General features: G+C 37.4%; 1 long non-coding RNA gene across 4 annotated transcripts in view; it reads left to right on the top strand.

The window, feature by feature from the left end:
* LOC110837718 (uncharacterized) overlaps window positions 1–24,270 on the top strand; it is a 325,396-nt gene that overhangs the window by 40,351 nt on the left and 260,775 nt on the right. For 3 of the 4 annotated variants that reach the window (XR_015534311.1, XR_015534315.1, XR_015534312.1), the window contains exon 2: window positions 6,059–6,162. This is a non-coding gene — a long non-coding RNA (uncharacterized LOC110837718). Of the gene's footprint in view, window positions 1–5,204; window positions 5,445–6,058; window positions 6,163–24,270 lie in introns of those variants that run through there. The other variant, XR_015534313.1, reaches the window with a different exon arrangement.

Here is a 24,270-nt window from a genome sequence, read left to right as displayed (position 1 = left end):
ATATTTTACGCGTGTTAAAATCATTACATGAATTGCTTTAATTAAAAGATTCACAAAATGTATATTATAAATGAATAATTTTCCCTCCTTTCATACCCTAATTATCATTATCATGATAATTGGTATAATTATTTGAGGAGCTGCGAGATTTCCGCCACTTCGCGCCCCAGTTGTGACGAACAATCTAGAACATTCAAGTAGCAATTTAGTGATTGTTCCACAGCCTTGCCTTTACTCTGCCCCTTTGCTTGGCTGCTGCTGTGTAACTACGAGGGGTTGGGATTTGGGATTTCTAATAGAACATGATGAATAATGCCCCAACCACTCGATACAATGTAGCACAATTATAACATTTGGCAGGGGTGAATGTGGCAACGTACCACCCCACATCTAAGGGAAGGCTGGGCGTACAGACCGGCAGGCTTGCTGCATAAATTACTGTGGAACTGAACAATAGATGCAAGTGAAATTATTGCTATCTAAGATTGCGCAGTTGAATATCCCTTCATCAACTGGCGGCTGTAGTTTTGTGGGTGGATCTCATCTCCATATTGAAGTACTATTTCCCTCAAGGGTTTTCTCTCCATGTGGTCTAAACGGACCTGTCAAAATGTATACTGCATATCTGGAAATTGGACCGGGCTTAAAGACCGATTCCTGAAAGAAATGCCTACTGTACATGAGTACGTTTCCAATAACATTTATATCGAAAGAGTATAAGTTCCTATTGACCTAAGGACGACATTTATTTTAATGGACTACATCACGTCAAATATTTATTATAATATTACATTGATCTCTCATGATAAAAGTAATTATTCGCCTAGAATTTGATATTTTCACGGCGTTATAAATACCCATGATGGTCTTTTAGTTGTGGAAGATGGAAGCAGTATGTTCCTCCGAAACATTGGCATACAGACAGAGTAGTACGTGAAGCAAGAACCTAGAATGTACCTTCTGTGCATTTATATTTATATACGTCATTTTATCATAAAAGTGTGTCAGGTAAACAACATTGCTGTCTGTCCCTGATACATTCCATGATCCAATCGTGTATGCTTTTCGGAGCCAGATACTTTGTTTAATAAAGCGAATGCTCTCGTGCAGTGATTTACATTTTCTGCTCAGATTAGCAATTCGATCACCACAAATAGGATTTCTCAGCTTCAGTATATGCATAATGCAGCTGATGATGAGGATTTCACACATTACTGTGCCATACACGCACAGCGTAGGCGGAATAGGCGAGGTGACGTAAGCTCTGAACACTGGATTAAATTAATAGATACGGAAACCAATCGATTCACTCAACATTCAGCATAAATAATTGTCATGCCACTTACAGGGAATTATCTACAGCTTCGGCAGTGAAAAACCATAGCCCTGAAATAGTTACAACTGGTTAACTTCTTGAGCAGTTTATAGTAGATTCAGCAAACCAAAAAATTACCCGTCTTTTAGAGACAACAATTCTTAACTCGAGCCAGATATATCCAGGAGACAGAAATCTTCATACTCACAGCTGTGAAAACCTCAAATCTTATATACAGATGTATCCAATTCACGCCCTCAAAACCCACTGCCCTAAGATCCATTTTAATATTATTCTCCCATCCACGCTCAGATCTCATGAGTGCTCTATTTCCTTTCAGACCTGACAGCAAACGTTTTTGCACATAGTTCTGTCCCCCCATGCGCGCTACATGCCCACTCCATCTCAGCATCCTTAGTTTGACCACCTTAATAATATTTGGCGAAGAACACAAATTATAGGGCTTCTCAGTATGGACTTTTCTACAGAATGCCACGCCCTCCCTCTTAGGTCTAAGTATTCTCCCAAGCTCCCTGTTCTCCAAGTACCCTCCGTCTGTTTTCTTACCCTAACGTGAGAGACCAAGTTTCACACCCATACAAAACAGCGGGTAAAACGTAGAGTAAAAGCATTTCATTAAAGATAACATTTGTGTCGGTGGTTTGGTGATTTTTTTCTTGGAGGTAAGAAACGGGTTGAGTCTGAAGAAGTGAACTTCTACTAGACTACGCGGCGTAACATTAATATTAGGAATGATTTAGTTAACGAGATTTAACAAACCGCGAATTTTCTCAAGGGACATATGCCACTTTTAAATTTTTCTAAAAGAAGAAATACTGTAAATATACAAAAGAATTTTACCGTGGGTCAAGAGATTTGTAGAACATCTTTCAGTGTATTATAGAATTAAGTTCATCATACCGTATCACCAATATAGGATATTGTGAGGTTCTGCCACCTTTCGACCGGAGTTTCTATATTCAGCCTCAAACTTGCCCAAATATTGAATCGGGAATTCCTTTACGTTCGTTTGTCGCCCAAGAAACTTACCAGAGTGTAAGATCAAAGAGATTGGCGAGAAGAGAGAGTCTTCAATCAATCCACGCATGGCCGGATTTCGTTTCTGCATGGAATATACCATACTAGTAGGCATATAATCAGAGAGACGATGGAAATGGATCACTTGGATGTACCCACTGAAGGATATATTTTTTAGATGTTTTATTCTTTTTATACTCCTGCTGTGCGGAATTTCTTCTCAGTACTCTCCTTCCCTTCTAACTATGAACCAGTAATAATTTTCTTTCGTGTGAAAAGATACGGATTTATGAAAGACTGAAGAAGAACTGATTGAATCAAATAAAAAAGTTTCTGTATCCAAGTACGTTTTGAACAAAACTAGGCACAAAATATGAGGATTTATAATCACCAAGTTTCCACTAAAGACCTGGACTCTATTATGGGTATAAATCTATTTTTTTTAATTGTACTGTTCAGAGTGGTCGAACAAGGTACCAGAGGGACACATTCAGTCCGAGAGGAATTTTAAACAGACCGTGAAATTGTTTGTTAATTTTTTTCTGTTTTACTCCGAAGGATTAAAAGAAGTTGTGTTTCTTGTCTCGTCTGCTAATCTACGGTAAAGTGCCTTTATAATAACATTTATGTTTAAGTTTATACTTTGTGTAATTTGTCATCTCTGAATAATAATAACGTTAATTGGTTAGTAATTTTCAATATTGTGCCAGAACGGGAAATCTATACTGGCTCGAGGAGAGAAAAAAGTTGGACAACCCTGACACAGCCACATATTTTTTGGCCGAGGGCTTGCAAGATGGCTGCTTTATGCAGTGTCACGTTTCACCGGAGAACATATGAACTGGATTTGATCAAATTTTACAAAGGAGAGTCTTGATCGTCCGCCTCCTACATTTTGCGCTGTTTTTAAGAGAGACAGCAAAAACTTAGCTTTAAGAAATTTGAAATCTACACATATTAACAGACCGAACGCGCCAAAATTGTTACATTATGCACAATTTCTTTTCTAGGTATTATAGCGTTATGTCAGAAAAGAAAGAATTCTCTGAGATGGTAAAGTTGCGTCATATTGTGATATAATAAATATATATTATTTAAATCTTGTCCGTCTAATCACAATAAATTCTTATTAAATATTAAAATATTACAATAATTAACATTTAAAATATTAAATGATGTTCTTTATCGAAATGGTCTAATGTAAATCGAATATTTCGATAAAGAACATCATTTAATATTTTAAATATTTTAAATGTTAATTATTTTAATATTTAATAAGAATTTATTGTGATTAGACGGACAAGATTTAAATAATATATAAAGAATTCTCTGGAAACCCACTATAGGCATGTTCTAATACCTACAAAAAAATTAGTAGATTCTAAAGCCCCCCCCCCCCCCCCCCTTCCCTCTCTGCCGTCACTTCGTCCATTTTGAGTTCCGACGTTGGTTGCCTAACAGTTTTGTTTCCAAGTCTGTTTTGCTGAAATTGGCCCAAGCGAGAAACAGCGAGATTCTTGGCGCTAGGATTTCTGACATATAATCCACCTCATTAATCTAGCAGCTTAATTACTTTATGAAGTTTTCTCTCTATCTCTCTCTCTTTCTCTCAGAGCTTTCCCCGCCTTGCAGGGTACATTTCTTAGCCACCCTCTGGTGATGCGATGGCAATTAATCGAGCACAGCATAAGCCCCCCCCCCCCAAGTTAATGATTTTACCCTCGAAATTTAAATCGTTTATGTCTTGTCACTTAGAACTTCAATATTATCCAGTTACTTTAATAGATTAGTAAACTTCTTATAAAGAATGATGGGAAATTCTAAATCACTAAACACAGACATTTATAAATATTGTCCCAAAAGCCCTAAGGATTCTTTATCGCAAAAGAGATGACCCAGAGGAGAAGTGACGGGATAATAGAGAAAATTTCGTACCGTGGAACTTTATAAATTACACTAATTACCAAATATTATTAGGGTGATAATATTAAAGAGGAAAAGATGGACGGGACATCTGGCATGCATAAAAGATGGTCTGCAAACTTGAAACGTTAAGCAGCAGATATATAAGCATAATATTGTCATTAATCGTAAAGAAATGGTATGGTCTAGATCAGTGGTATTCAACCTTTTTTGTTAGACCTATGTTTTATGATGTATTTTTTTTTAGAAAAATATTAAGGGCACATATGGGAAAATGTAGAGTTTATTTGTAATATGTAATCTGTTAAAAATTTGCTTATGTTTATGTGAACGTAAGTTATAGGGTTTTTTTATTGATTCCTTTTCTCTTGCAATTTGGAAGGTATGTATCGTGTGATTGTATTTTGAGACGTCCTATACTTAATATTACAAATTAAGTTTCGTTGTTATTTTTATCTGCAGATTGGGTGGTTGACTGTCTTTGTTGTCTACTAGTTATCTTTCAAATTTAAAATTTTGAAGACAATTTCTTGACATTTTTAGCACGCTGAATTTGCTATTGGAAAATCACCTGCATTTACTGAATGTACTAGAGGGGGAAAACTATTTTGTCCTTTTCATCTCCGGACTACTATTTAGAAAACGCTAAATGTGAAACTATCAAAATTAGAACGCATTTAATTGTTTCGTAGTGATAAAACAAACTTTCACACACGCGCACGTAGTCGTGAAATACTCATGAGAACAATACAAGTTAAAATCGCTTTAAATTCAAGGTGATAATAAATAATTACATTGCACAACATGCCGACTGCCGTGTTTAATTTCAGTGGTTTTTAAATTTGCTCATAGATGGCGGTGAGGTACACGTCCTTCTCTTTCATGCACGTAATCATCGTTTCAACTGGCGTGATACCAAAATACTGCTTCATCATGGTGTATTAGCGTTAAGATAAAATGGTTCGGGATTGTTAGTCTTTTATGGCCAAACATAAGTTGTAATAATTACATATTGCGTTTTCGTTTTGTGATTAATATTATGCTGCACAAGGTTAACTTAGGTTGTGCTGTTTTGGTGGTAGTGTAAATAATACTGTTGTGTGATTTGCATAATAATTGTTTTTCGTGTTTTGCGGTGACAATGTGGGAATATAACTTCCAGGTGGATGTGAGTATTGTGTGAAATATGGGTATTTAGATTTCTGGTATTACTATTGTACAACATTCATTCTATAAATAATAGTGTGAGCAGTAAAAAGTACATAATTTAGTGGGTGAAGAAGTGTTCCTAACCTCAATTATAGTTTTAGTGCTAAAAAAACTTAAAAGTACTACTAAACATGTCAGTTTCTCTGATGATGTCAGTAAATCAGATATATCAGGGTTGTGAAGAATAATTTTATGTGAGTGTTGTAATGTATGCAGTTATTTTACATACCTGAAAGTGTAAAATATCTCAGATACGTGTGATGTAAATTTGAGGTTGTCATAATGCAATGATTTGTGTAGGTAATGCCCAAGGCCTGCGCCTCAGATCGTGTGACCACTATGGCCATATTGTTGGGAAACACATGGAATATGGCTAACGTAACTTGTATTTTGACTGGGTTGTAACTTTGATATTTTTAATAATATACACACAATGTCTCACGACAAAATGATTCTGAGATTAAATTATCGATTTTTGCGCCTGTTTAGAAGTTTTTGGTTAAGTTTGAAGTGTGGTAAATAAACATGCAGTCAGAATGAGTCAGAGTTAGTAACTTAAAATTTTTATTACAGGTTATGTGAGCAGTGAGTCACTGTGAGTCATGTGTTCTGTTTGTGTGACTACGTAGTGGCAGTGGACAGCTGGCCTTCGTGGGAAATTTCTGCGCAGTGGATGAGTACGTTTCCTTTCATTACAGTGTTAGACGTTTATCTGTTCCCCGTTACAGGTCTTGATCATGTGTGAGACTAATGGATCCCATTGAGATATGTCAGAACAATTCGTATATAGTTTTCGTTCGTTTTTGGTAATCGAGTTTATGTAAATAAAAGGAAAGATTCTTGAGTCGGTACTCAAAACGGAAATTTATTTCACGTCGGTGTTCAGTGGACTGGAGAGAGTCTTTATTGTTCTACGAAAGTACATTAAATCTGCGTTTTTAAATACTTCATTGACATGACGCGAATAAATATAGACCGATGTAGGCTTTACAGAGTTGCGTGATGTTGACGAGTAACATTTATTAATAATTTGTTGTTACGCTAACAGTTTCCTTTGGAATTAAATTAAATCGAACAAATACATATTTCTACGCCGCAGTTATCAGAAATCTACAGTTTTTTTAAAAATAAAAATCTTCGTAGTACAGTGGGAAATTATATTTAACATTTTATCCGAGGTTTTTGTGCGCACTTGTGCCTGATTTTCGAAACGAATTTTCTCAAGCGTATTTCTAAGAGTAGCATTTATTTATATGCCATATTTTCTGCAACAATTTCTTTGGATTGTGTCTTCAACCGGAACGGGTTTTTTTTGGGGGGGGGGGGGTTAATCTTTTTATTATGCATATTTTTTTGAGACCGTGGCGTAATTTTCGAAATTCGAAATAAAATTGTTTAATGAAAGCAACATTAAAGTATGAGATCTATTTTAGGTATAAAACAGGAACTATCTACTCGTATTATTATACTGGCCATTTGAGAGCCTTTAAAATTAATTATAACAAATACTTTTGGGGGGGATCCCCTGCCTTCTTTTGGCATAGCTGCACAGGAATGTAATGTACAGTCATTACAAGACATAAGGGCTTAAAGATTTACTTAAGCGTTTGCTTGAGAGGTTTTCTGCGTGTTTCTGGGCAAATGACGCCTCGAGGAACAACCCTTTGACTTCACTTTTACTGATGTGGATTATAATGAACAACGCTGGTAAGAATTGCAAGAAGCACGATTTTCTATGGCGTAAGAAAGGGTGAGGGAGTGCAGAAACCTTTTTCCGTGTTGAACAGATATCCTTTTAAAACCACGAGTTTGACAATAGAAGCTTAGAGCCTTGGCGTTGATCGGCGTCATTTTTCTTCATCCCCATACAAACACCTTTACGCCCCAGCAAACGTGTGCCTTTTTCTTCTCAACAACTTACCCTTCCACTGTACCCATGCCGAATATACGCTATTTATACTGCAGAATAAATAACCGCAGGAATTATTTATTTTTATTTAGTGTTCTGTCTGACGACAGGTCCGTATGAACAGGATCCTTCCATCCTTTTCTCGGACTGGGACATGTTCATATACGTTCTTGGCAGATGATCCAGAAGTGGTTTGCCATTGCCTTCTACTGTGTGTGAATGGAGTAATTGTTCGGATGCTACGGAGGAAAACTCCGTGTTGCCTAGACCACGGCCTTGCCCAACACAAGTTATAAATTCGGGCACCGCCGGGAATCGAACCCGAGACCCCAGGATTACAAGGCCAGCGTTCTAACCGCTAACCGTTCTAAATTGACCTTAGCATATTTTTGAAGTCTGGGCGGGAATTGGGCCGATGTATAGTCATAAACAAAAGTGAGTAATCTTCTATTTTTATGGTCGTTCTTTCATGAGATGTTAATTTGATGGAATGGCTACTTGACGTCATAAACCAAGGGTCTCTAATTTTTTTTATGAGATAGCTACTCGGTTATTAAACTCGTTTCTTGAGGCCCGCGGTATCAGAGGTGAAAATGTTTTTTTTTTAAATATAGCTCAATGTACAAATTCTATATTTTCTTATTAAAACGTTCTGTATGGAACTGTGTAAATTATGATATTTCCGTAAAATTTTACGATACGATAAATTCAACTTTTCCACGTCCTTATGGATCCAAGACATTCATCATCCAATTCATTTCTACTTGTTACTATTATTTACAGATATTTTAATTCTAATAGTTTACGATAATATCACAAATGTTGAAATATGATTTGTACTCAGATTTAATTAACATATTTCGCTATTCTTATGTAATTTCGTCTACAAACCGCCCTCATAAAATAGCCCAAGTATGATAAAGAGCAGGTAGTGTCGATAAATTGTTTACAGAATCTCTTCAGAGTTACTATGAATAATGCACCGAAGTTTAGACAGAATCATTTAAGATAGTCCTATGTAATCTTATAATTCGATTTCGAAGAGGCCCGTTACGAGTTTCACTTCAAGAAAATGTTGAATTAACCCTAAAGTTTCAGAATGTTTTATTCTTAATTTCTTTGGTTGTTTCATTACGACGGGTTTAACACTTTCTAGACTATTTTTTTTTTTAAGGAAATAGTTATTTCTGCAGTGGAAGAAATTCGTTGTTTCAAGTCGACGTCTGCTCCATACCTTGTTATATTGTCCTCTTGTCTGGCGCGCGAGATAGAACAAGAAGAGAGAAAAAAGACGAAGGGATGTAGAAGGAAAAGAGGAAGAAGAAGAAATCTCGTCAGTGGAGGAAGACAATAGTGAAGAGCGACACACACACCCCGTCTTCTGACACCCATCTTTCAACCTCGGCGCAGTTGTGCTTCGCCCCTGACTCTTCAGAACGCAGCCATTGCTACTGTCATCTACGGCGAACAGTCATTACTATGGTTACACAAAAGAAGCTACGTTTGCGCAAAATTGCGAACAGAAAGGGATAAAATAAAGTTGAGAGGCAGAGGGCGGAATGGAAAAAGTCGAAAAATTGATTGCTAGAAGTAAATAGGGAAACAAGAATCTTAAAAGAGTTTTCTTTGTCCAAACGAACTTCTCTATTTACGTTTTTGTTTATATTTTAAAGATGTAAGCAAGGGATATTTTACTAGGTTATGTTGGTGCAAGTTGGCACTTCGCCTACCCCAGTCAGACAGTAGTCTTATTTACATATCTATTTTAGTAACTGGTTCCATGGAATCGGGTGCGTACGGAGACTGGCTGAGAAACCCCGTTCTCATGTAGACAGAATTTTAATTATTTTGTTCACAAGAGCTCGTGAAAGGTCCTTGTCCTGAGCCAGATTAATCCAATTCAAACCTTGAAACGACGTTGCCATCAGAAAAATATTAATATGATTCTTTCATTTACGATTGGGTCTTACAAGTGGTCACTTTAATTCAGGCTGACTAAAGTTTTGCAAATATCTCTAATTTCCTCATGCATGCTACATGCCCCACCGGTCTCTTATTTCATGATTTAATTATGTCGATGAAATGCTGTGAAGAGTACGTACTGTAGATTCATTTCTTCGCAATTTCTCCAGATCCTGAAAACAGAACTCAAAAACTAAAATTATATACTATTTATTTTATTTATTTAGTGTTCTGTCTGACGACAGGTCCATATGAACAGGATCCTTCCATCCTTTTCTCGGACTGGGACCTGTTCATATACGTTCTTGGCAGATGATCCAGAAGTGGTTTGCCATTGCCTTCTTCTGTGTGTGAATGGAGTAATTGTTGGGATGCCACGGAGGAAAACTCCGTGTTGCCTAGACCACGGCCTTGCCCAACACAAGTCATAAATTCGGGCACCGCCGGGAATCGAACCCGAGACTATACTATATACTATATAGAATATTCAAAATTTAAATATAATAATCACTAAACTTTTAAGAGAAGGGTTGTCTAATAATGGACCATCAAGAAGATGGCTGTCTTCTTTGGTGTCACGCCGTGTGGTCTGTTAGACGTTTACCGACGTTTCAGAGGTCTTTCCTATCTGCATCATCATCGCCCTGATTTCAGGGGCAGCAAGGACCTCTGAAACGTCGGTAATCTTCTACCAGTCTGCATCCCAGAAGATAGCCATCTTCAGACTGACCGCCGTGAAAAACCTCAAATCCTACATAAATGGGCTAGCAAACTTGACATATCGAGAAATTACCCGAAGCTGAGAGGGAACTTAGTTCTCCGCTTTGCTGAAGTGCAGGTGAAGAAATGACGAGATTCATCTGGCAAAATGGAAAAGAATGGAGGTTGTAGTGTTTTTGATGTTGATGGATTTCGTGTTTTGTTGGCGATATTTCTGAAGGTATTTGTGTGGTCGCATTTTGATTCTCTGGTGATAATAATGCTAGTTGTATTTGGGTTGGTATTAAACATTATATATATATATTAACAAACATCTTATGAATTAGCCATATAACTTATAATATTCTCCCTTACATTTTAGCAAAAGGTTTTTTCCCGAAAAAATATTTTCTGCTCTGGGTCATAATTCCTCCGCTTTTAAGTATACAAACCTGTTACGAAAAATTGTTAAGAAATCGCACAGATCCATGGAAATATTGTGTTTCAAATGTACAATTAATCAGTTATATCTGTTAGTTTTGTGCACTTAGAGAACTACCTGAAGATGACCAAATAAGATCGAAACATGTAGTGGATCTTAATAAGCATTTGAGAAAAAGTTGCTGTATTACATTCTTCGAATAAACTGTTTCTAGTGCCTGTTGTTTGAATGTAGATTACGAGCCTAAAGCGATCGCTGAAAATCTTCTAAAGCAGAAAATCCTGGGGTGTGTTCACGAACTTGTAGACTCCACCATCAGCTGACCGGTCGACTTTAAAAAAAAAACGTTTAGTGTTGAGTGTTGGTACTTCACTCAAGTTTAGTCTGAAAGCTAGCGGCTTTGTGTTCCGTCAGGGAGATCGATTGATTGGCCGACCACTGGTTTAGTGTGGAAAGACGAGAGTACACTTGGGCCTCAGCCAGTGATTCCCATCACAAAAACTTTCTTCTATCGATTCTCCCTCTCTCCTCCCTCTCTCTCTCAGCCTGCTAGTCCATTATACAGAATCGTTAGTTGATTAGCGCATGACGCTACACTAGAAACTAATTAAGTGGTCTTGGGACCTGAGGAGAGGAGACAGTCGTGAATATCTGCAAAGTAAAAATAAGTCGATAAAGTAACGAATTACATGTGAGACAAAAATATGGCTTTTTGGAGGAAGTTGTGGGTTTTAAGAAGTAAAATTGTTTTCGAAGACGTAGAAAATTTTATATATTTCATATGTTGTATCGTCCCTCTTGAGAAGCTGATGTTGCTTATGTATTCAAGAATTTCTTTTCCGCTGTTTATGACGTTGGAATATTCATTACCGTATTTCTACGGACTTGCCCCAAGCTCTTATCTCTTAGAAAGATGAATCCAGGCTACAAGCTACCACCCTGTTTTATCAGAATATTATTTTTTTTTTGGGGGGGGGGGCTATTTTTCTATGCAAATACGCGGCGATATACGAAAACGATGGTAAGTTGTAGTACAAATATGGAGGAACTAGGACAGCATTGTAAGAAAGAATTTCAAAATTATGACGAATGCTTTTTGATATTCTGTAGTATGCGGCTGTTAAAATTAGGTCACAGAGCGAAAGGACATCAATTGTCATCATTAATTGAAAAATTAAACTTCTCCTTAAAATGTGACATTTACGTAAATGAATGCAATTTGCAAACGTAATGCACAGACGAACTGTAAATAGACTTTTTCAAATTGTAACAGCGTAGGCTATTAAAACATTCACGGTCAAATAGAACGTAATAGAATACCTAAATATCTGCTGAATTATACGTACTGAGAGAATTAATACATCGAGGATATACAAGACAATGATGAGCATGGCTATTTTCTGGGTTGCAGCGCCGTGTAGTTTGGTAGAGACTTACATACGTTTCGGAGGCCCTTGCTGCCTCCATCATCAGGACGATAAATAAACCTCGCGCGTATTCCTCATCGCCTTTATGATGGAGGCAGCATGGACCTCTGGAACGCCGGTAAAATAATAGATTTTATATGTTACATAAGGCAGAAATTAGAGAATTGCTGATTTTGCATTTTCGCTTATTTCATGAGAATACGTAAAGGGGTACTAATCAGAGCGACCCTTCACTTTTGGCAAGTCTGTTAAGTGTTGTTGTAGTTGGTCTTCCTGACACCGTTTTCAAAAATGGAGTTCGTATAATTTGAATGAACTGTGGTGGTGGTAAATGCTCTCCCATTCGGCCCCTGGAATTACTCTCAGCTGCTGTCTCATCAGGAGTGCAGTCGGGATATCTGTCGTCCTTTTTCCTTCCCTCGTGTATGTCAGGGAAAACGAAAATCGATTGTTTTTGTAAAGACTTTACTGACAGGATTCACAGTTCCTACCCTTCCCCGTCGTCTCTTAGAGACTCACTATTCTCCCATGGGAATATTTTAAATAGTTTGAAATTGAGTTTTCCAAGACTAAATTGAGACGAAAGAGGGTTCGTGGTAATTATGAAGTTTTCCGTATTTTACTATATAGCACCCCAAGTATAGTGTGCTTCAAAATGTTGTTGCATCCATATTTTAAAGAGGGGTATTATTTTCTCAATAAAAGTAATATTAACAGTTGTTTTTAATGAAACTGTAGGCACTGGCATTCACTATCTTATGACACAACCTGAATTTTGAAATGGAGGATTTAATAGTGTCGAATGGTGAATCAGAAAAATTCTTTATAAACCCAACTGAGCGTAGATGAACGAAAACTGTAAGATGGGCTTTTTAGATGCAGGGTGTACCACTCTACTTCAAGACAGGGATATAGGGACAAGGGATCAGGGCCGAGGTCTTAATGCTAATAATTCTTCGGAGTCTATAAAGGGCATTGAATTGTTTGAGTAGGTTACTGGTTTCGGAAGACAGCCTTTGCTCCATGGAGTGAGTTACCTGTAAAATGGATGCATTTTTTTCCCCGTTCATTAGCTTCTAAGGTGTAATTGTGCCTCCACCCGGAGACCTGCTGTCGTAGTTCTTCAATGTAACAAACTTGTTTATCGCGTTGACCTTCCGGAAATTGACACAAAATCTCAATCATTACTCTTACCGTGACCGACGTAGCATCAGTCAGGATGAGGAGAGTTCGAAGCAGTAACGACCTCCATGTTGCCGTGTTCGAACATCGCAAATTGGGCTCCTCCAACCGCCTTCACTCCAATTTGACCTCACCCTCCCTACAATCCTCTTCCCTCCCCTCCTCCCGTCACGGATGAACGGTGAATTTCGGCCGGTTGAACGTCATTAGGAAGGAACCACTGGGAACAACTCAAACTTATTTCTTATTCCCTTTTCTCTTATTTCTCTCCCATCCCTTCCACGTTTGGTCCGTCCACTTGTATCTTCCTGCAGCCTCCTTAAGATGCATCCTCCACCCATCTTTTCCTGTTCTTCCTTAAAAATGCTGTACCCCCCCCCCCCCGCCTCGTAGATTGTGTCTTTGAAGGGAATAAAAAAGGCGAGCCGCCCACTGTAATTTGAAGGGAATAAAAACTGTTTTGTTCTCAGGAACACGTATTTGTTAACCAGACGATCACATAATTTGACTGAAGAGCGGGGTACGGTACCTCGTCATTTCAAACTGTGCCTTTTCGAAGAATTTTTTACTTAAAATTTCTGAATAAAAACAATTCTTTTGAAAACAACAAAATTAAAGTACATTTATTCTCCAATATCACTTATGTATCAGTGTTTTATGGTTTACTAATGGCAACAATTATGGAATGCTTCGAGAAATTATAATGAAATCTTAATATCAAATTTCGTGAAAATCCGTTCATCTGTTATCGAGTTATTACATGCGGGAGGACAGACGTGCCTAAGCTAATAGGCGTACTATTACAACTTTATCGCTAACAGAGATAAAGCTGGTTAATGAGCCTAAAAATGAGATATTTGAAGTACATTTTCTATTTATAATTGAGTGAATAGTAATTTTATTTGTCATATGTAATGAGGTTATGAATTATGATGAAGTAGAAGGCTGCTATGTATGTGGCGAGGTTCTCATGCACGGGAAAGCTGATACTGCGAATGATAATACTTAGAGAAATCCTGTAATAAAAAAATATATTTGTGTCATGTTGTAGGTACTCTGAAATTTGTAGAAAATAATTGAGTTGTTTTGTATCGTAGAGGGACTTTAACATGTATTTATGGGTCTTAAGAAGCAAATATAATGAAGTTAACAGAGAGTAATCATTTTTGGTGCTTAGAGATCTGGTTATGTTGTCTATGGACCCTTTTTCAGGTTTCCTTATAGGTATATTGTTATTCTCGAAGAAGAAAAGAATATCTGAAAAGTGGAAGGTGACAGAGAGATAGGCATTTGTGTTCTTTTATGTAAATGGACGATGTTTGATACTGGCCGTAATTTAGGACTATCTCTCAAACTGCCCAAAACTTTTGTCTTGTCTTCCTTCTCCTCTTTGGTTGCATACAACGAGATAAAAAATTACTTTGCTAATGTTTTATATTTTTCCTGTTCGCGTCTTTTCGTCTTTTCTCTGTCTACTCACTATAAGTTAGGAGCCAGCGTAGCTCAGTCGGTATAGTGACTAGCTACGGGCTGGACGACCGGGGTTAGATCCCCGACGGGGGCAGAGGAATTTTCCCCTTAGCCTCTGGGGCCCACCCAGCCTCCTTTCCAATGGGTACCGGGGTCCTTTCCCGGGGGTAAAGCCGGCCGGGGCGTGATGCTGACCACTCACCCCCATCTAGTGCCGAGGTCAAGGAAGAGAGGAGCTATACCTCCACTCACCCCAAACGCCTACATGGCGTATAGTGGGACAAACTTTACTTTACTTACTCACTATGAGTTATCAGAAGGCCTGTCACTTATTTCTTATGTCCAGCTGTTACAAAATTTTGAACTGAATTACTTTAAACCACAACACTTATTCGTTTACTGTTGAAACGAGATTGTTGTATGCAAAGAAAAGTGTCTTCATATCCGTGACATTCCTAATTTGTATTTCAAACACAAGAATTGTATAATTAAATATATTTTATAGCCTGTTTAGCTGTAAATGTCTTTCTCTGAAAGAAGTAGAAAATAATTCTATGCCTGTCACCGTAATGTTGCTTCATTTTGTTCTATAAATTGAATCAGGAAAAAGTGTCTAGAATTACCATTACTTTGCCTTATTGCTTTTACACTATCATGGAAACGGATTGTAAATGGACTATAATTTTCTCTGAAGAAATAAATTGTAAAGGTAGTAAGTGAAGATGCAATCCTGTTAAGGAAGTAGGGTTGCTGTTATTTAAAACAGTCTAAAATATTTCCTCACTGTCCTGGAATAAGAACTTTTCTTGCTAACGTAGAAGTATGAAATTTACTGTCGTATCTTAAAGGAATGGGAAGGCTCAGTGCATTTTGCTGCTGAACAAAATGGTGGAAGGTTTATTTTAAAGGCCGTAACAAAATCTCGAGGATACGATCCGAAACAGGAAGCTTGTCTGGTGTATTTCCACGAGCCACCAAGAGAGACAGCGCCATCTTCCTACTTTCAAGTCGTTCTGTCTTTTTCATGAGAAAGCTTGACAAATTTGATGCGAAGAAAGGTTTTTACTGTACTACTTTATAATGATGACGTTGTTCTATTTGAATTACTGCAACCTTTATAATAATGTATATAAGGTCTGATGGATAGCATTACCGATTCCGAAAAATAAGTTCGAGTGATCCAAAATTAGTAATTTCAACGGGATTTTTATTTTCTTAAACTTAAGATAGTATAATTGCGTCATATTGTGAATCAAATATTAAATTAATTATTCGGTTTTGTCCGTCTAATCACAATTATATTTAAAATTTAAAATTTACAAATAAGATAATTAAATTATCATTTTATGTTCCACATCGAATAATCGATTTACATTTGGAACATTTTTACAACATGTTTCGGTTTCATCGAACCATCTTCAGGTGTAAAATTATATCAACAAACTTAAAACTCAATTACAATTTCTGTTGTGTAGCTTTTTTGGTGATATTTTCTGGTGATGTTCATATCCAGATTATTTTCACATATTGGAGCGAATGTATTGTTTTCAAGTGAAATGCTTTTGATGTTCTACATCGGCCTGCAAAGCAAATGATTCAAAGAAACACTAATGAATATGAGAGAATATAGAAAACAAAATGAAATAATAATATATAATTGGAGAGTAAAATTAAACATACCAAAGATGAGAGAGTAGACACGTTGATGTGTCTGGAGGTGTCTAAAAGTACTGGCGTATTCGAACAGGCATGGTTCAATACTGATTGCGATTGCTTGTAGGGAGAGTAAGTGAAAGGTGGTTGTCGGGGTTGGGGTCAAGGACAAATCAAGCAAGTAGGCGTACAGTGAATGTTCTAGCGTGTCGGGGGATACAATTAATAATGAAATGTAATGGGTAGGGAAACAAGCGATCGTCGCTAATTAGAGTACATTAATTACACTTTTCTTGAAGGACTGAGGGTAACACTAAAAACGTTAGCCGGACTTGTGAACCAGAGGCCTTCCGAAGTCGAAGCAGGAGTGCTAACCATTCGACCGTGACGTTTGGTTATTGAGAACTGCGTTGGAGGTGAAGATCTGAGACAATACAGGGCAATTGTACGGAATTTATAATGTCAGGTAGGTCTGTACAATTAATTAGTCTCGATTTTACACACTTACTAGTATTTTGCTTGAAGCTGCCTGCCGAGAAAGGTTTTTGGCTATAGTTTAAATGTAAATCACGTTTCTGTTCGCCTTTTCTCAATTTTAATTTAAATCTATTCTAGTCATCCCTTGGTATTCGAATCATTTGTTATAAGGACTGTTAAATTATCCCCGATCCCAATGGATACAGAAGCTATTGGAAAATTACGTTAGCTAAATTGAAGATTTCTTTTTTTTCGAGGTGGTAGCATGTCCTGGAGTTGGGAAATGGATAGGAGCGGATGAAATAGGGGATGGGGTAGCATGGATCTTGAAGAGAGTGGTTTTACAATAAAATGCCTTGCTTCATCTTGTTATCGATGGCCATTGTGGAGTTCTAATAGGAAAATTCCTCCTTAAAAGATTATTATGTGTTACACTCCGCGCTGGTACTTTATTTCGACACACGTGTCTTGTTATTTACGGTCATAACAGGAGCGACTTTGGGAAACAGTCGGGTGTTTTTACCCAGAGATTCACGCCGACATGAAAGTTGTAAAGTATCACGCCGAAATGTTTAAAAAAAAATAATGTTGAACCGCTTCACAAACGTCTGGGTAATTCTTATTGTATATATTCCCGTGGTGCATTTCTGTTTCATTGCGACTGAAGAGATAGTCGCATGATGAGAAACTCTAGAATTTGTCATCTTCATCATGATTAAAATGAAGGATTGTAAGTTGGGAGGGGCATTTAACGCGCAGGGGGGAATTTAGAAATGCGCATAAAAGTTTGGTTGGAAACTTAAGGGAGGGTAAAAGGAGGATAATATTAAATGTATTTGAGGGGGAATAAGAGTTTAAGGACGTGGATTTGATTCATCCGGCCCAGGATAGGAGTCGGTGGTGGAGTTTTGTAAACACTGTAACAAACTGAAAGTATGAATTTGTTATTATTTTTTTCCATCTTGGCAAGTTTCATCTAAGGACTTGTATTCAATTCAAGACATGTCTGAGGTTATAAACCCATCTTCGGGGTCATCATATTTTTTCAGTATTACTACGCTGTTGTAGTCTCTGGAGTTTTAATTGTATAAATTTATGTCTTCTGAAGTGAACTGAATGCAAGTCTTTGAGTGAATTTGTTATTTGTGGAAGGATAATAATAATACTTTCGAAAGTGTCATATAAAAAACGTGACTCTCCTGTGTAATTTATATTATAATGAACATTCAGATTTATTAAAAGGCAGAACGTTTATAAACAGAATTCTGAGCGTAGTGTTAAGTTTCTCAAGAAATACGCTGCTCACAGACTTAATCTAGCTACAGATTAGATCTTACAAATGCGAAGTGTTGCGTTCGACAGAGCAGTTTAATACCCAATGGCCCTGCCTAGTTGATAACTGTGAGAGTAAATTGGTTCGTATTCCCTATCTAAACAAACACATCCTTAGTATTGACGGATGGTTTATTGGGTTATCGTATGAGGGTAGCTGGCTTCAAGGTTGGGTTGGATTAATGATACGAAGAGCTATGCTGTAGTTGAACTATTAGGGTGTGTGTTTGTGTGGGTGTGAGGAGTAAAGAGTGTGAAGCCAACAAACATCCCCTTCCCCTGTCGGTTTCTGAAACAAATGACATCGTTACGTGCGCTGCCCCGATGTTGACATTCATCAGTGGTTGAGGCAGCAGGAACCAGACTCTGCCACCGAAGCAACACGATATAAAGGTGAAAGCTTGATTTTTCCACCCATTGGTCTTATCCTTTATTCCGCCAGCAATCACTCAAGAAAGGAGAATAAGAGTGAATCTTTGAAGGGAAGTTGGAGGTGGTGGGTTGCCAGCGAGGGGAGGGTAGATAGTGGAAGGTAAAGATCGATTTCAACCAAGGATTTCTTCCCCTGGCAAGAGAATGAATACCGTACCAAGAGCATGGTTACTCCTTTTCACCCCCCGACCCCACATCTGCAATATTTTTTCCTTATTCTCTACCACTATCGCTGTAACTCATCGACATGGCCACTGCCATAGCCCCCCCCCCCGCCCCTCAGTAGCTATCTTCCCCCCTCTTTTTTAAATAATAATCTTTAATCCGATCCGTTTTATGATGCGAGAGGAAACAGAACTTTGCTTTTAAGTTAGACACTTATGAAGAAGAGGACAGAAGAGTTTGCATATTTGAAGATGTGTCTTCGTGCTCCCAGCGGTGACAGCTCGCTTGGAATCTTTGTGGTAGCGCCGAATCTGCATGCCTTAAAATATTTATTACGACGGAAAATAATAAAATCTTCATCTAGGCAATAAGGGGCCGAGAAGGCACTTAGTGAAGTATTTATAGCATCAATGATGGTCTCTTGTCGCTTTACGTTTTTATATGTATTTTGAACAAACAAAGTACCCGTATTATTAGTATGGGTAAACTTGACAAATGCTTACATTTATTATTATTCTTTTATTTTTTTGAAAAATTACGTCATGTCTGGTCATTCGATATCATAGAAAAAATATTATTATCTATAAATTCGGAATTTTTACGGAGACTCGAACTCAGGACTATTTTCAGATTTGTAGCTTCCATTTCTGTTCCCTCACTGCCGAAACAAACAATTTGATTTTTTGTCCTTTTTTGGTTTCCGATCTACGGCACCTTTCTTGACGAGGACTCTAAATCATTTTAAATTTTCGGAGATTTGACCTTTGTGAAATATCTTCCTTGTCTGAAGGAATAACGTGCTGAGTTTGGTGCAAATCGGGGTATCCGTTTTAAGGCTAGAAAATTACAGATATATCGAAAATTCTAATTTTATGTGTAAGATTAAATGGACTTTGCAAATAAATGCCTTAGGAGGTCTAAATAATTTAAAATGTTCACCATGGATTTTATATTCACAATAACATAAAACAAGGGAAAGTTTACGTAAATCAGATTAAAAATTCACATCTGTTTTTCAAGTTACTTTACTGGAAATGCGATCTGTCTAGACACTGAAGCTAAATTAGTGAAATTTTGTACAGACTTGTAGTAAAGAATTATAGACGTACGTATTAACTTGTAGGCTAGTGACCTGTGGTATTCTGTTATTAAAAATTCCGGCATGAATCCTCTTTCATAAGCCAATAGTCGATAATTTAGTCCGTAGGTTCCCCTTCTATATGACAACTAGAGATTCATTACTGTATTTACAAGATCCTTCCACTGGTCCTTATACAGACCCAGTTAGACCCAGACCATATCCTTACATTCTTGGTTTTTAAAATATATTTTAACCCTCACATTCATGCTTAGATTCTCCAAGTGATTTTTCATTCATATTTTTCAACTACATTTTATTTTAATAAAAATTTCCGAATATACCTTGTCAATTTGTAACATTTTCATGTCTTATCGTGGTCACGTGCGCGTATAGGTGGAAATTCACAACGTTCAGTATGTTCTTATAAATATATTCCCGATGTCTCATGTGTGGGAACGTTGTCTCGTCTTCGACCGCGAGGAAGGCGTCGTTCTGTCTTCTCAGTACCGTGACAGCGTCCTTATTAAATTGTCGAGACGCGGAGTCTGGCGAAACGGGTAGGCGGCATGATTCGAGAGGCGTAAAGTATGCAGCCCGCTCACAACAGACAGCAATGCAACAGTCATCCACTTTTGGTGTTCAGTCAGTCACTGTCACTTAGATGATTGTGGTGTCTTTAATTATGGCATTAAATCAGTGGTGTCTTGTCGCCAGAGCCTCGCCTGCAGGATGTACCTGTGTTGACTGTGGGCGAGGTACAGCGTGGTACCCCCTGACTTGATGCTTCCCCTACCAGGCTAAATTTATAAATCTTTATTGGGTGGTTCAGCTTGTAAGTTCGATTAATATGTTTGGACAACAGACATACATTGGACGTACAATGTATAATTTTAACCCTTTAAATCAGAAGCTTATCTCAGTGGTATCTAAGAATTCGGTGTGTGCATAAAAAAACAACTTTTCAAAATTACAAAAAATAAATTTGTTTATGCTGTTTAATTAAATAATTAATGTCTGTTCTGAAAATCTTATGAAGCTCGTAAAATGCAGTTTTGTTTGTTCGTCATCAGTCTGGTTTGATGTGGTCCTCCATTTTCGCCTATCCTGCGCCAATCTCTTCATTTCCAAATATTTTTTGCAACCCACATCCTCAAAAATCTACGTCACATATTCCAATCTTTGTCTCTCCTTACAATTCTTCCCTTCAACTGTTTCTTCCGTTACCAAAGTAACCAATCCTGGGTGCCTCAGAATGTGTCCCCCCATCCTATCTCTTCTTCTCGTAAGATTTCTCCATAGACTTCTTCCTTCGCCTATCCTGTCTAAGACCAACTCATTTCATACTTTAAAATGCAGTTACTTATTCTTAAAGTGTGAATCCCACTAGGCTTTGAATGGTTTATCAAAGAATGTTTTACATTATGTGTTTTTCAATTTTTGGTGTCCTTGATATTGTTCGGATTTTGATTTTGACATGTACAAAATTTTACAGCATTTTGTCCTGAAAGATTAGTCAGGAGAGGGTGGACCCAAGATCATACTTTGTCCCGGGCCCCACCAGTGCCTTTAAACACCCCTGGCGAAGTAGTACGTTTATAAAACTACATCTGCGCACGTGATTATTCTGAAGAAATTTTTCCCTTTTTATGAAGGGTTTTATTTCTCATAAGACACAAATAGCAGCTTCGCCTTTGATTTAATCCACCATATCAGATCGAGACACCATCCCACCACCTATATTACTCGCGGAACACCAATTTCCACTGTTGTAGAGTGAAGACCAAAGTTTGCTAAAGGCACTGATAAGTTGAAAAGAGTGTGAGGGAGGTTTGAATAAATTGTGGCGTAAGGTTATAGCAATTGGAGATAGAATGAAAGACGTCGATGAGGATACGGCATGTCTCCTAATCAGGAGACTACTGAGGGGAGGAGGAACATTTTGTTAACTTTGAGCCCCGACACACAGTATAACTGCGCAATTCAGCGACGACGACGACTTCCCCCGTGCTAACCGTCTTCTCTCAGTTCTTCCCTTAATCAGACGTGTTTCGTGCTCTGAAGGGAATTCTTTCAATCCGAGATTTCATCTAATACGTAGTTGAAATGCTTCCCTCGGCAGGTTTTTTTTATTATTTCAATCGCATTTAAGATTTGCCTTTTAAAAATAGGAAGATTTCTCTCCAGACATTTTAAGAAAGAGGAAATGGTGTATAATTTATAGGAAAATTGGATGTACAAACGTTTAGTTGTTGTAAGAGACAAGTTCTTGGAGTCTTTAAGTAATTCTATCTCAGGTTACTCGTCCTGCAACATACTTCGTACTTATCTTAGTTTTTTCTGTAGGATTGACACACAAACATTACCTTTTTAAGGCCCAGCTGTCCCCATTTGAGAATACTAGAAATGAAATTGAAATCTGTACTTACGTAAAAGAATGTTAAAAATGAGGACGATTACAGGACCAAAGCTCACAACCCGAGAAAGTGTCCTGGGTTGAAGCCTCTGGGAAGGTAGTAGGAGAACGGTAACCATAATTGTTTGTTTGAGCGTGGAGACTGCAGGTACCAGGCCACGATTCTAAAAATCTGTCCTGGGTCTGAGTCCCGGTGAACAAACTTTATTTAAATCGGATTCTAAGCACGATCGAAAAACGACACAAATTATTTCTTTCAAAGAGGAGATTAAAGGAAATATGGCTATAAATTTTAAAGATGTCCTGGGTTTGACTCCTTGTAAATATAAATTAAAAGATAATAGTAATATTTTTTCTGATCAACAAAGCTTTCGGGCAATAAAGGAGTGTAAGAATTCGTTGAATTTCATTTAATCAACATTCCTGGCACTGCTAATAGACTATAAAAGTGACGTCAAGATTATAAAAGTTCTATTATACAGTGCAGGGTAAGTCTATAAGACAGCGGAGATTGTTTTCCACGCAAACTTGGAATATCCGGGGCTGATTGTGGCACTTCGGAGTGAACAGGAAGTCAGCTGTATAAAGACTAGCAGTTACACCTTTAATGAAGTTACTCAGTGTATAAGAGAGTAAGAGAGAGAGGGAGATGTATACATATTAATCTCATGATATTTCTCAGAAACTTTGCATAAGATGAGAGAAGTTCTTGCAGGGAAATGACTTCGAAGCGATAACCCTTTCTGTTAGCTACAACCTTCTCTTTTCTATTCACCAATCCGTATCTGGAGAAAAGCCGAAATTCCGAGTGGTAGACTAACGTACTAACGCAATTTCCTGCGTGTTCAAATCCTCGTCTTCCTCATCCCACAGTAGCAACTAAAGAAACTTATTTAACACTTACGGTAAAAAGAAAATGGTTTCAACGGAGTAGCTCCAGAAACTTGCAATTGCTTGGTTAAGAGAGATGGTTTGAATATTCTCCCTGCGAGAGGAAATTATACGAGGGACAGGATTTCTAATGTTTGGTTTTACATATATTTCTATTATATCTGTTCCCTTATCAACTCTCTGTCTCTGCTCCCATTTCTGTTTGTGCAACGTTATCTGCCAGTACATGTTCACATACTCTTTGGTATTTTATATGATATCTGAAGCTTTATGGGGAACCAATTAGTGACTAGAACAGACTATGTTCTGTTTATGAAGTAATATTTTTTTTGTTATTTTTTGTAAATATGCCTCGCTCATATTGGCATTGATCGTTCCATGAATGGTATAAACCAGCGTAAATAAAATATATTTTTGTAATTCCCTCATTCTTTTCAGACGAAGTGTGTAAAAAGTACCTTTAATATATTTATTTATATATTATTTATTTTATGGAGTTTGCCACAAGTAAGGTATTGTAACATTTTGTAATACAGAAAGAAACTTATCAAAATACATTTACAATAGCTTACTACTAGATACGTTAAATACATTACATAAAGAATTGATCAAATTGAACAAATATGGCAGCAATTATCATTTTACTTTATTGTTTCAAAAGTCTTGAACATTATATTAGACGTCTATTACATATACTTTTTACATTTTACTTGCAGTAATTTGTTACAATTTGGTACTGGGAAGGTGATTGGAGGGCACGTCCTCCTTCCACATCCTTGCCTACACACGGTTCATGATTATTTTCGTATCTCATTGTACACTATGTACCTGAAATCTGCAGTTCAAACTACCACAAATAAGACTTTGAGTCAACTTTCCTGACAGCTGTTCAGAATGGATTCTCAGAGCTTCGTTGACTAAAGTGGTTTATTTTTAATGGCGTACGTTTCTGTCGTACTCATTAATATTTAATCGCCGATTTAATTATTGTCAAGCGTACAAACTTACAGTTAAAGAAATTATTTGGTCACGTGTAGTCTGATATATATTGCCCGACGTTTCAGAGGTTTTAACTGCCGTTATCGTAAGGGTGGATGGATGGCTGACGTTTCGGAGGAATTACTCACCAACCTTATGAAGGCAGTTAGGTCTTCTGAAATGTCAGTCAATATTACAGAAGACAGCCATCATATATCTTCTAGTTGCCATGAACATTTTAAATCTTACCTTGTTGCTATCAAGAATTTATG

Source organism: Zootermopsis nevadensis, unplaced genomic scaffold (genome assembly GCF_977971745.1).
Source record: "Zootermopsis nevadensis isolate Lab colony 2312 unplaced genomic scaffold, Znev_1.0 Znev_ptg000001l, whole genome shotgun sequence".
Classification (NCBI taxonomy): Eukaryota; Metazoa; Arthropoda; class Insecta; order Blattodea; family Termopsidae; genus Zootermopsis; species Zootermopsis nevadensis.
This window is presented reverse-complemented; position numbering and strand designations above follow the sequence as displayed.